At 36.3% G+C, this 12,956-nt stretch overlaps 1 protein-coding gene across 5 annotated transcripts in view; it reads left to right on the forward strand.

The window, feature by feature from the left end:
* LOC144033498 (leucine-rich repeat and fibronectin type III domain-containing protein 1-like protein) overlaps positions 1-12,956 on the forward strand; it is a 156,375-nt gene that overhangs the window by 86,107 nt on the left and 57,312 nt on the right. The gene's annotated exons all lie outside the window — the stretch shown is intronic.

The following is a 12,956-nucleotide window of genomic DNA, read 5'->3' on the forward strand; positions in this document are numbered from 1 at the left end:
TCTAAGAATGCTTTTTGGGAAAATAGAAGGATATTTATTTAGGATTTGTTCTTGAGCTGGTAATCTGCAAGGCACATACAGGAAAGCCAAGAAAGAAACGGCCCTATTTGTGTTTATTGTTTACCATTATTTGGTGGGGTATAAGAGAAACAATGTCCCATTGCATCAGCTAAGAACAAAATATACAGTAAACTACATTAATTGAAGACAAACCAACACGAAAAGCAGCTGCAGTTGATTTTTTTTATTTTTTTTTATGGCACAGGACTGCAATGCAGAGGGTGGGGTTTTCACTCCTCTGGTTACATGCTCTCCACTCATTGTGGAAGGGAAGGATTAAAAAAATAAATAAATCAGAGCCACAGTACAGCTAGCAAAACATTTATTTTATTGAGCATTGTGTCATTTTGCAAAACAAATTTGTAAGTGCAAACATCTGAGATCTCGTCACCTAACAATGATGCCACTGTCATTTTAATCTCACACACTGAACACATACAGTAATTTACTTACAATTTTCACTTTGGCCTTCAAAATAATATTCCTACGGTACCCTTGTTCTGGACATAACTTTGAAACCATAACACACTGTTTTCATCTAATATGAAATTGAAACTCACACCAATACTGGTATCACTTCACATCATACATATTCAATAAAGTGGCATTATGCCCAAGACAAGGATGCACATTCTCCTTCTGGGAAAATATTTTCACATCCTACACACATCACTGATTTATGTGATAATAATTACATGCATACACTTTCATGCAAATGTGGTTTAAATTTACTATATGCCCTGCTTTTAAAGACTTTACAGTATGTGCTTAGCGATATATTTATCAAACAGGCACACCTGCTTGGATGAAGAATGTGCCTGTCATCCAAGTTGCACCACAATTTTCATCCCTAAACAGCTTCACATTCACTGATTTCTAGTGGTTACTGTAATAGTAAATGAGACATTATTTGTAAAACAGATTGTATTCCCGTGGTACGACAAGCAATGGTTCACAATGCATTATTCATAGATAAAGTACATGATGCTCAAATTCACATAACGAATGAAAAATGAATAAGTTAAATTAGTTTATATATAAAACAATTAAAGGATATATATATATATATATATATATATATATATATATATATATATATATATATATATATATATATATATATATATATATATATATATATATATATATATAATATGAACTAGTGCCTTACTTCTGTGAATGCTCGCATGTTTGGATAAAAATGTAATTGCATATTATTGTAGAGGTAATTAGCTTAAATGGCTTCTAAGCTAATTGCCTTAGATGACTTGAGAATAAAAAGCATTTGTAGAATGCAGAATTTTCTCCAAAAGCCCTCATACCCATATTTAAAAAAAAAAAAAAAAAAAAAAAAAAGTAAACATTTTACCTTATGAAGGCCATAGGATACCTCAGGATTCAACCGTCTGTGTGCTTTTATATTGGGATGGATCATTTCAAAGACAAGTGTTGTTGCGTATTGTTGTGCGTGATGCAATGTCCATGTGTTATTGTATCTTTGTTGGAGTGTAAAGCTAAAACGTCACCTACAAGCAGAGTCCCTGAATGGAGAAATCTTAATGTTGATGACTCCCAAGTGGCACAGTTTTATAACATGCTTTCTTGCTCTTTTGCTTTTACCCCAATCATGAGTTCTCCATTCTCTTATTACAGCTTGTCCTTTTCACTGCTACCCTATTACATATTCTATTTCCATTTTTAAATTTATTACTCCCCTTTTCATTTTTATATAATATCATTGCTCCCTAATCGACATAATCACTGAACAGCTCTCTATTGCTTTCTGCAAAATTAAACACATCAGTCACACCTAAAACCTTTAAAACACTTCATAAAATCAGATACCCGAGAGGGTCAAGATGGGAGAATAAATAGTACAGCAGGCTGTCAAAGAGTTGAGAAAGAGAAGATGTTACACAGAAAGAAAGTTTTGTAATTTGTGACCCATCTAACAAAACAATCAAATAAACCTATTAATGCCCCCCCCCCAATTGGACTGGTCAACAGTCAATATCAGGACACAAGCAGACACAACATGCAAACTCCACATAGCATGGCCCAATCCCTGAACACAAAACCTCTCGGCTAATTCAACGCTTATCGAGCGTGTATGTGATAAGGAAAATCGTCTTTGAAAGATAGACATCAGTATGCTTCACAGTCTCTAGTTTCTAAACATCAAGGACACAAATGTCAGGAAAATACTGCAAATCAAAAGTTCACAGATGAACAAAAAGCAGTCGCAAACAAATGATTTTAAATTGTTCGAAATGATGGTGAAAACAGCTTTTAAATCTAAATGAATTGTCTGCATTCAACCGTTGTCCTCCATTTAGTCGTTCGTCTGGCTCGTTTAGAACCACTTAACAGTACTCGTTTTATAGTGAAACAACTGACAATTGGGGTTATGTTTATCCCGTGACCTGTGGTGGTCATGCTAGAAACCTTTGCATAATATTGCATAGCAAAAATAACATATAAACCAATGAGCTGCGTTAAAATGAGTTACAGTAGAGTAGCCGTTATACAGTTTAGTCTTTAAAATTGTTTATATTCTAACAGCCCTGAAGTTATGTGAATGGTGATAAAAGTTGTATACAATTGAATTAATCTATTGAATCTATAAGGCTTAGTGGTGTGCAATACTGCATATGTTGGTATCAAATGAAAATGGCTACCATGAAAATGGCTGCAAGTTTGAGACCCCTGTCATAGATGACGCTTTACAGCATTATCACTCATTATCACTTGAAATATGGCATATTATATTTCATATTTTTAATCAGTTTCTATACTGGTCCTTCAGACAATGGGCTGCTTTCATAAACAATTATTTCTTAATTGTCAATTTGTTATCTTCAAATTTAACACTACCTTTGGTAATTCATTTATCCAGTCAAACTAAATTGCTTGAACTCATTAATCACTGGTCAAATCACTTAAAAACAGAGAAGTAGCATTGCAAATTATTAAAACCGTGGCCTCGCCAACGAAGGCGTTTTCAGTCTCATCAACAGTGCCATAAAAGCTGTGCTAAAGGTTAATTTAATTTAATGTAATTCAATTTCATTTAGTGCGATGATAATATTGCCTCAAGGAGAAATTTAATTTACACTCAGTCGTATATATTTTGTGTTGTACACCACCCACATAGAGCTAAATCACACACATGCAGGCATGCAAAGTGAGGTGACATCACAGTGAAAATTGGCGCTCAAACGGTGCTGAACCACTTGAGCTGGTGGGGTGGCAAAAGTGCCTTGCTCAAGCGCACATTGACAGTTGACAGGAAGCAAACAAGTATCTCTCCAACAACGAGTTGCCATTTTTACATTTTGTCCGCAACGGTATTTGAACCTTGACCCCATCAAGTCCTTCTCGATGAGCCTATTTAAAAATTCTGCTGGAATTTTCCATACAATGATTGTAGTCTTTTACCACTTGGCTTCAGCAGGACACTTGGCTGCTTTTCAAGGGCAGTGTGCAGGTTAAACATGCACCGCCAACAGATTACCATTCTGTAACATCACAATATATTGAGGAAAACAAATAGAGATAGCCCGTTGACAGATTGACACAAAGACACAGATTTTCTAGCATGCGGAAAGGAAACAAGAAATGCTCAGGCCTTGTACAAACAAGAATTTCAAATCTTAAAAGATTGTTTCTCTGTGACAATTGTACAGTATGAGTCATGTAGTATCATTTCTGAATGTGTGATATGCATAATAAATAAATAAATAAATAAAAGCATTCACCCACATGCTGTGGACATCAAATTAGCAATGTTGATACATATTGCTAAACAGGAGCAGTGCTCTGGCATTTTCACTAAGTGTAAAAGTAGCTCAGAGAAGATAAAAGGATCAAGACCCCAGCGAGCGAACATGGACTGACAAGCATGCTCGCATCACCTCATTATGTACTGTACTGGCAGGACTATTTTAAAAGTTGATGCACTGAGCATAGTGTTGGATGGAACTGGCACAAAAAGCGAGCTGAATATTTTGAAAGGTACAGAGTGAAACAACAAGAAAGAGTCGTATAGCACAAGATATCCCTACACAAGTGTTTACGTGATTTTGCTCCTCGTTGTATGTCTTTTACAGTCAAGGTGAAGGTTTGTGTGAACAACTCTGTTTATCAGCCATGTGCATTTATGTGGGGATTTGTTTGTGCCATTGTGTGTGTGTGTGTGTGTGTGGGTGTGTGTGTGTGTGTGTGTATCTGCAGGGCTGCCAGCTTGGTCACCCAGCTGGTATGAGATTTGGATAGCAGGGGAAATGTGCCAGAACCATGACCCCTCACTCAACATAATAGTTCCCTGAGCCAAAACTATGAACAAACAAGGCAAAAGGTGCCAACATCCGTGAAAGTAATTCTAGGAAAATGTGACCACACCAGCCCAATGGACTAGACTAAACGATTTATGTTTATGTATAAACACACGTGCACACCCCCCCACTATATAGACCAGTGACCCCAGACAACAAAATGCTTTACATAGATAAAACCATTCCAATAGGGAAAAAGAGCATCAAATCACTTTTTAACTTTATAGTAATACAGTATTTCTTCAAACTAATATGAATTACTGTAGAATAATTGTATCAATAAACTAAAAGATACCCATTCAAATCCAGGCCACACAGAACTATATAGACATCCCCAGAGAAAATCTAAATAAATAAATAAATAAATACATCTACCAGTTTGTGGTAGAACATTGGTGGGGGAACACTGAGCAATAGTATTAAAAACTAAAAAGAACAAATGTGAAATGTGTGATTAATAATATAGAAATCATGCAATTAATTTCCATTAGAAATTTTAATAGATTGACAGTCCTAGTTTTAAGTAACAGTTACAATGTAAGAATACAGGGAGTCCTCGAGTTATGTCGGAGTTCCGATGTACTAGCGATGTAACCCGAATTTCGAATTTCCCCATTAAAGTCAATATTTACATCAAAATAATTTGCATAAAAAAAAAATCTAAAATACATTAAAAAAATAAAAATAAAAAAATAAAATGAGATACTGTCCGACTGAAGCCTAAGTCTTTGCCGATGTTCGTCAGTGTCTCTCCTTTCTGCGATATTTTTATGATGTTTAGCATCGTTTCCATGGTAATTGTTTTTCTTTTGGCTGGACCAACATTGATAGAAGACGAAGCTTTCTTCTTCTTTGGGGCGATGATGTGGAAAAAAGAGGGGAAAAAAGCCAAAGATACTCCCACAAGGGCACAAGCGCTAGCACTAGCTAAGGGCTAAATAGCGGACGAGGGAAAAACACTATGGGCTATTTGGCGGACAAGGAGCCAAAATGGCGGACGGGACCAAGATGGTGGACCGGGCGTAACCGTTGTAAAGTCGAAACGCCTTAGGCCGAGTGCGCCTTAACTCGAGGACTCCCCGTACAAGAATAAAGCTTTAACGGTGCTAGTCAAATAAAATGAAAGAATCAAAAATCCCACTGGCATTGTACAAGTGCCATGCAATCAATGCTAATATTGGTAAGGGCTTCAGTCAATAGTCAGTCATGGATCAAAGGAAATCAAAACATTGGAGCCATACCATGCTTTTAACAAGTTATTCACAACAAAGAAACTACAAGAAAGATTTGGCCATGATAAAACATGCTGACTTAAAATAACCAAAATATAAAAATGGCTACCAGTGATTCATAATTTTGTTCCAAGACAGAGAACAAACATTCTTAGCGTAAATTCTCCATTTCAAAATCTTTTATATTTATAGCCAGTCAGTGCTTGGACTTGGCGAATGACAGTTTGACTCATTTTGGGGTGACACAACAACCACAATCAACAATCTGTGCAGAGTTTGGACACACTTCACACCGTTAGTCTTCCCTACAGTCAGTGCTTTGATCTGTTGCCCTATTGTCCCAGTATACATACAACCACATTGTTGCAACAACAATGCTCTTCAGTAAAGCAATGGCACGTGTAAAAGTGAATTCTGGCCAGTGGGGGAAAGTCCAGCAAGGTTAATTAACATCACCCAGTATGATTGACATTAACATGCAGTTTGCTAAAGCAACATATATGAGATTTACTCCATCAATTAGTATTGTTGTTGATTGCTTTCTTCCAATTCTGAGAATTATTGCCTTAAAATTTGTTTTGTTGTGTCTGGGAAGTGTGCTGGTATTAAAAATCACTATATCATCTGAAGAAATGAGCTTCACCACCGGCTAATTGCACATAACATGCATTATTATTCATCACCGACGGGCCGGCGTGCCCTGGACCTGAGCCCAACACATCTTTAATTGCAATAGGATTCCCATATACTTTACACTAGTCTGTGTCATTTCCCTTTTTCTGTATCATAGAAATTCCAGTGGTTACTGCATAAAAGTACATATGAAACTAACATGGATAACATGTGTAACTTTAGCTTCCTTATAGCAGTGCAACTCATTCTGTTCTTGCGTGTGAGACTATCCGAATAAAAACAGCATTAGGTAAAATATGAACCGCCTTCGAAAAGGAAGTAATTGCACCCATTAACTTGTGGACCTTAAATGATCCTCTAGTCCATTATTGAGCTTTTTCTCACATTAAAGACAAGTTTTCCAAATGTGGCTTTTTTCAGCTTCTAATTCAGCTAATTATCGTAACAGAATGATGCTTATACATGCCCATAAAGGCAACTTTGAAAAGATAAAGCAACTTTATATAAAGGTGATTAAAATCAGTATAAGTCCGTTTTTACGCTTGAACGCCGCTGCACTGTCTACAACTATAGCGCTCTTATCATATGATCTGCAGTTATTTTTTGTACAATGCACAATTTACAGTAGAAGCTCGTTAGCGTTTGCCCTCACACATTTAACACATTTACCGAGAACTTTGCAGTAATAAAGCAGTCACACAGATCTCTACTTGCTAGTTAACTTGACCTATTTCAATGTCACATAGGTTCCATAAATTAAAAAATGTGTTCATAGGGTACATGGTGAAAAATTCTGCAAAACTTTTAAATTAAAAAAAAAGAAAAGTGTTTATTTATTTATTATGCAATGAGACAAGGACAAAATGAATGTATGCTTCTTGTGTTCTTTTGTGCATGTGTTTGTGTGTTTGTTGTTGTGATAGGACAGAGCAAGGTCAGTGTTCTTGGACAAAAATAAACTCAAGACCACTATACTACTGTATAGTCAACCAGCACTCTTTCCACAACACGAGTGTAGTTGCACTCTCCGCGATGGGGAATCTGTTCGACCCCATCACCCTATGACGACAACGCAGACTCATTACTTGCCAGATCTCCAGACCAATCTTGTGCTTTCTCACAGCCCCCATACACACACTCACAACACCCCCACAACCATAACACATACTCTTCCCACCTCCTCACTGTTACCATCCATGTGTCATCGACTGTTGCTAAGATACAGGCCTCCACCAACTTTTTTTTTTCTTTAACCAATGGTTTTGACAGCGACCCCATTCTGTAGGATCACTTTTTTTCCCTATTTGCCATTGTCTTCAACTGTTATTCATCTAGTTGCTGCCATGCCTGTAGTTGGCTCAATCACTGCTGCATGCCTATTTATATCTTCACCAAGGCATTATTCATAATGGATGACATTGGGTGGATGATTGAGGGACAAACAACATATTGCATTTGATGTAACACTAAATGCAATCAGCACTGAGATACGTTTTGGTCTTCGACTACAATCGTATATTTAGATTTTATTTTGCGAAAATTACTACCTTAATTATGACAGCGTTAGCTAGGCCTCTTAATGATTAGTTAGGTGACTTGTGTCATTGTGACCTGTCCTGGCTTGGCCTCTTCCTATCTATCTGCGCTCTGGTGCACTTATCCAGTTGAAACCAGTTAAGACCATCAGGTCACACATTTTCATATGGACTAGGCTGTTAACACAGTATAAGAGTAGAGACCATTTTGAATAGATTATACCTTCTTCCGCATTCAGCAGAAAAGGCTCCACAGCTGTGTATGTACTCATCCTTTCTGGCATCCAGTAACCTGAGAACATGCAGTCTCCTTCCTGGTTCTTAGTATTACGATAGCGAGCATTCAAGATAAAAGAACCGGGGAAAGTTCCCATCTGAATTTTACAACAGATGGAGTATATAGTATGTATAGTATGTGGGATATTTATGCATACGGGTGAGCAGTACAAACCACTATGTGCATGCAAATTTCTAGTATAGTGTTACATGAGTATTTTCACGGTTTGGTTCACAGAGAGGAAATTCTACACATACACACACACAGCATGGTGGTGTACACAAGTGGACCAGCTGACAGGGTAATCTTTCTCCATTGTGGGATGCAAAGTACGCTAGAGAAGAGCAAGACACACCATTAGACAGAAACCCAAAAACGCACACATTTTACAACTAACAAATTCACACCAGTGCAAATGTTTTTTTCTACCTACTGCACTTAATCCAGTCATCAAATCCATTGCTCTACCCAGTGCTACTTTAGTTCCCAAAAATGTCTGCTAAGTTTGTTTGAACCAAAAAAGGCAATTAACAGTATGATCGTGTATTGTGAAACCACACACAAACAATAAAGGGCAAAGATCTCTGTTATGCTAAAACCAACTCACTGACTTGCTAAAGTAAAGATTGGGGGAATAATTTCATACCAACATCTCAAAAAAACAATGTACAGTAGTACTAGTTTGTGTAATACTTCAGAAAAATAAACAAACAGTACAACTTGTCTTTGGGACCATATTTGTCCTAAGAATTATCCCAAGAGGGTCTATATAAAATGAAGTATGCCTAGAATTCATGTTATAAAATCAATTGTTGTTTGGTGTTCTGCACTCTATTTTGGTGCCTTAGTAATCAATAAGAAACTTAAGGCCTCTGTCAATAATCATTTGAATGCATGAGCCAGAGTATTACATAATTGTTTATTTAACTTTGAGGTTATACAGGTTTTGTTTTGTTTTTTAAACACCATGCATTCAAAACAAAATTAATAATTGGTCATGAATAGTAATGTAAATATCCATTTGACACGTTGTTATTATGGAAGCAAAGGATGCCAATTTAAGTACAGTACTGCATTTTAAATCATCTGCAGCTACTGTTAGAAATACAAGTAAAATAAACAATATAGGCAGATGAAAAAATTTTGATTGTAAAACTGTTTACTGAACAAAATATTGTATGCAATGAAATGCATTGCATAGCATTGCTTATATGTTAGACTTTAACATTTTGTTATTTTTTTTCAAGGTTAAAAAATACAACTGCCAAACTTAAAGCCAGTACCAGTTATCATTTCAAAGGCTGTCATACAAAAATGTTCTTCATCTGCATCCCATTCTACTAAGATGTCGACGTTCCAATAATCAACCACACAGTAATGTAACCATGCCATTGACTGGAATATTTGCCTTCAACATGCTTACAGTATATTATTATTATTATTATTATTATTATTATTATTATTATTATTATTATTATTATTATTATTATTATTATGCCTGGATGCAGCCGATTGATTCACAAATGCAAAGCAGAGAGCAGTCTGACAGGCAGCACAAAGACACTGTCAGTGTGTGTTTATGCCTTACTTTGCAATACCATAATCACGTAAACATTTGCCACTTGAAGACAGCACATGTTTTGTCCTGGCATCTTTTTCATGTCATTCGAGGGGAAATAAACAAACTGCTGCCGAGCTGACATGTATAATTACTTAAAACTGACGCTTTAAATGTTTTTGTCTCCTCTATTTCTAACATTGATTTGTTGAATATTGTTAATAATGGTAAACACAAATGAATACTAAAATGCTGAATGATAAAGAAAAAAAAATGAATGTCCTCATACATATTTTGAAGGCACATGAGTTGTGGTTCTCAAAGATTATAACTGTTTACTATAATTCAAATTAGTGTTTTAACAGCTTCCATTTTCTTTTGCATGTATCCTCATTGTGGTCGTGGGTGAGCTAGAGCCTGTCCCAGCTGAATTTGGGTGAGGTGAGGTGCACCCAGCTAGCCAACAGCAGGCGTTTAATACATCCTAACAATCGCTCACACTCGCCTATGGACAGTCTACAGTCTTAGATCACAGGTGTCAAATTCAAAGCCTGGGGGACAGATCTGGCCAACCACATTATTAGCTAATCAAGCTTCAACTTTCATGATGCATGCTAAAATCTGTACCAAATTTTCAAATTGTCATAATGTAACAAATAATAATGTTGGGATATTGCAAGCATTTTCTTGTTACCAAACAAATTATTACAGTAACTATAACAAGAATTGAACAAACTATTATTCTTGACTTCTGATTTCAAACTAGCGTTCCATCAATTTGTTATGTATTGTATATGTAATAATATAAGAAAGTACATTTATACAGTTTCACAGTTCTAATAGCCCTTGGAGGGAAACCGTAACAACAATGTGGCTTTGACACAACTGTCTTAGATCAACCTATAATGTATGTTTCTGGAATGTGAAGGGAAGTCAGGAAACACTACTTGGGAAACACCAAAGCAAGCACAGCAGAGCATGAATAACGATATATAAATAAACCACAGAAACATACAGAATACCGGTATTTTTTCAAATAGTTTTCCAAACACACTGTTCGTGACTTGCTCTTGAAATTGTGACTTATAACAGTATAGATAGGGGTATAAAGTTAACAAAAAAAAAATAAAAATCCAACAGGTTAAGTTGAGGCCAGGAATTTAACGGTATAGAATACCATCAGCTGAATATAATCAAATATTTTGTTGTTTGCTTTTTCTCCATTGGACTGTCAAGACGATGAAATAGATTTGAATATGATTGTTGCGTCATCCACTTGGTAATACTCAATAACCCGTATTTACAGTAGACATAAAAGCCAAATTGTTGGTTTGCAGAGCATTTACTGAAACTATCTAATGCAAGTTGAGCTGCTTGAATTATGGTCCAACAAAATTAATAGTGTTTTTGTACCCCTTTTGAAGCAATCATTGCAATCAAACAATTTATTTAAAGGTGAAGTCAAGTCAAAAATGTTCATTACAATAGTATGTTCCACTAGTCTAATTACGACATTCTGATTAATATTACATTTGTGAAATATAAATTAAACACCAAAATAAACACACCCATTTTTATCCATCTAAGGGGTTGGCCATTTCTGGCGACTGATTGATAGTGACCAATCATGGCTCATCTGTTTTCTAGGTTTGGTTATGTGGTGTCAGATGGATAAAAACTGGATGATTTTGCTCTTTAACCATGGTATGACGAGAGATGCTGCATAGAACATATTGTTAAAAAATAAAAATACAACAGGTATGTTGGCCCATTCTTAAGCAAACTGCTCGAGCTGTTCATTGATAAATGGGTGGCTTCTTGAGACTGTTTCAGCTGAACAAGACTCAGACAAATTGAAAATATCCTGTTGGAGGACTCATGACGTGCTGATCTGACAATAGGCACATTTTGCTCCAGAATGCCTTGATATCATTGACACTTCATTTTATCTTGATTCAAGACATGCTATTCCAGATGTAGCGAAACAGCTCACATCCTCCATTCTGCCTAACAACATAGAGCTCAATTGACTTTCCAAAAAGCTCCAGTTTTGTCTCATCCTTCTAAAAGGCATTATCTCTGAAGCATTGTGATTTTATTAATATCCATGTTGGAAAATTCTGGTCTTGTCATTTTCAAGTCATTTCAGTGACCATTGTTCATTTTTATTTCTTTAACCGAAGGCTACTAAAAGTTAGTAAATATTGTGTTATTAAAACACCAAAAGTATAGTAAATTAGCAGAAAAGCCTCCCACAGAACTGATGTTCAATGTTATTGATTAGTCAAGCATTAAAACTGTGCATCATAATGTAGTCTGATTGAGCCCACTCATGGGGACATCACATGTTTCAAGTAAGGGCAAACACCGAACTAGCTGCCCAAAGGGCCAACCGATCCCTCGAAGACTGCAGCAAAAAAATGAAAAGTGCAAAGAGTTTTGACATTCTTGTGTGCTACAAGCTGCCGAGGTAAATGTTCGTTTCAAATGTATGACAGGAAGGTGTGTCAGACATCAGGCTCCCTCTCATAGAGACCCGCACACCATGCAGTTAGGATGATTTGGGTTGCAGAAATTACAATATGTTGTTTTAGTAGATGAGAAGGAAATGATGACAGAACTAAGTTTACATGGAAAAAAAATGCAGCTTAGAAGGTTAACCCATTATGAGCTTCAAACCAAAGAAGTTCGAAAAGCAAGTTCTCAAATGTCATCATAAACCCATTGTGCCTTCGGGGTTATTCCAGCTCACTCTGCACATTTCACTTGTAAAAGTGACACCATGATCTTTCCTCACTCGTGTTAGACTACGAGCTCATATAAGCAAAATCACATCAGACACACATCATTTATGTGCCAAACGCTTCAATATCTGACATTGATGCAGTAGTTTGCATCTAGTTGATTTTTTTTTTTTTTTTTTTTTTTTGTACGATGAAAGGTTTATTTTTGGTGGCACGGTGGTATAACCAGTGGCAAATCTGCCTTACAGTTCTGAGGCAGGGGATTCAAATCCAAGCTCTGGCATTCCTGTGTGGAGTTGTTTCTCGGGGGTCCTTCCATGCCTTTTGTTTTAGTTGACCTTGAAATGTTATCTCTTAAGTTCTCTAAAACATACTTTGAATCCTTTTTGCTGAAAAAAAATTGGAAAACGTTCATACAAAGTATCTATAACCTCAGACTTTCAATAAGTATGAATATTCAGCTTTCAATGAAATCTGCCTGCATATCACCCAAAACACTGATCTGGTTGACTTAAATTGCTCCATTTAGTGTTGTGCCATCACGATCAACAAGTACATCAGCTTTCATTAAAATCAAAATCTT

The sequence above is a fragment of the Festucalex cinctus genome, chromosome 13, assembly GCF_051991245.1.
Source record: "Festucalex cinctus isolate MCC-2025b chromosome 13, RoL_Fcin_1.0, whole genome shotgun sequence".
NCBI lineage: Eukaryota > Metazoa > Chordata > Actinopteri > Syngnathiformes > Syngnathidae > Festucalex > Festucalex cinctus.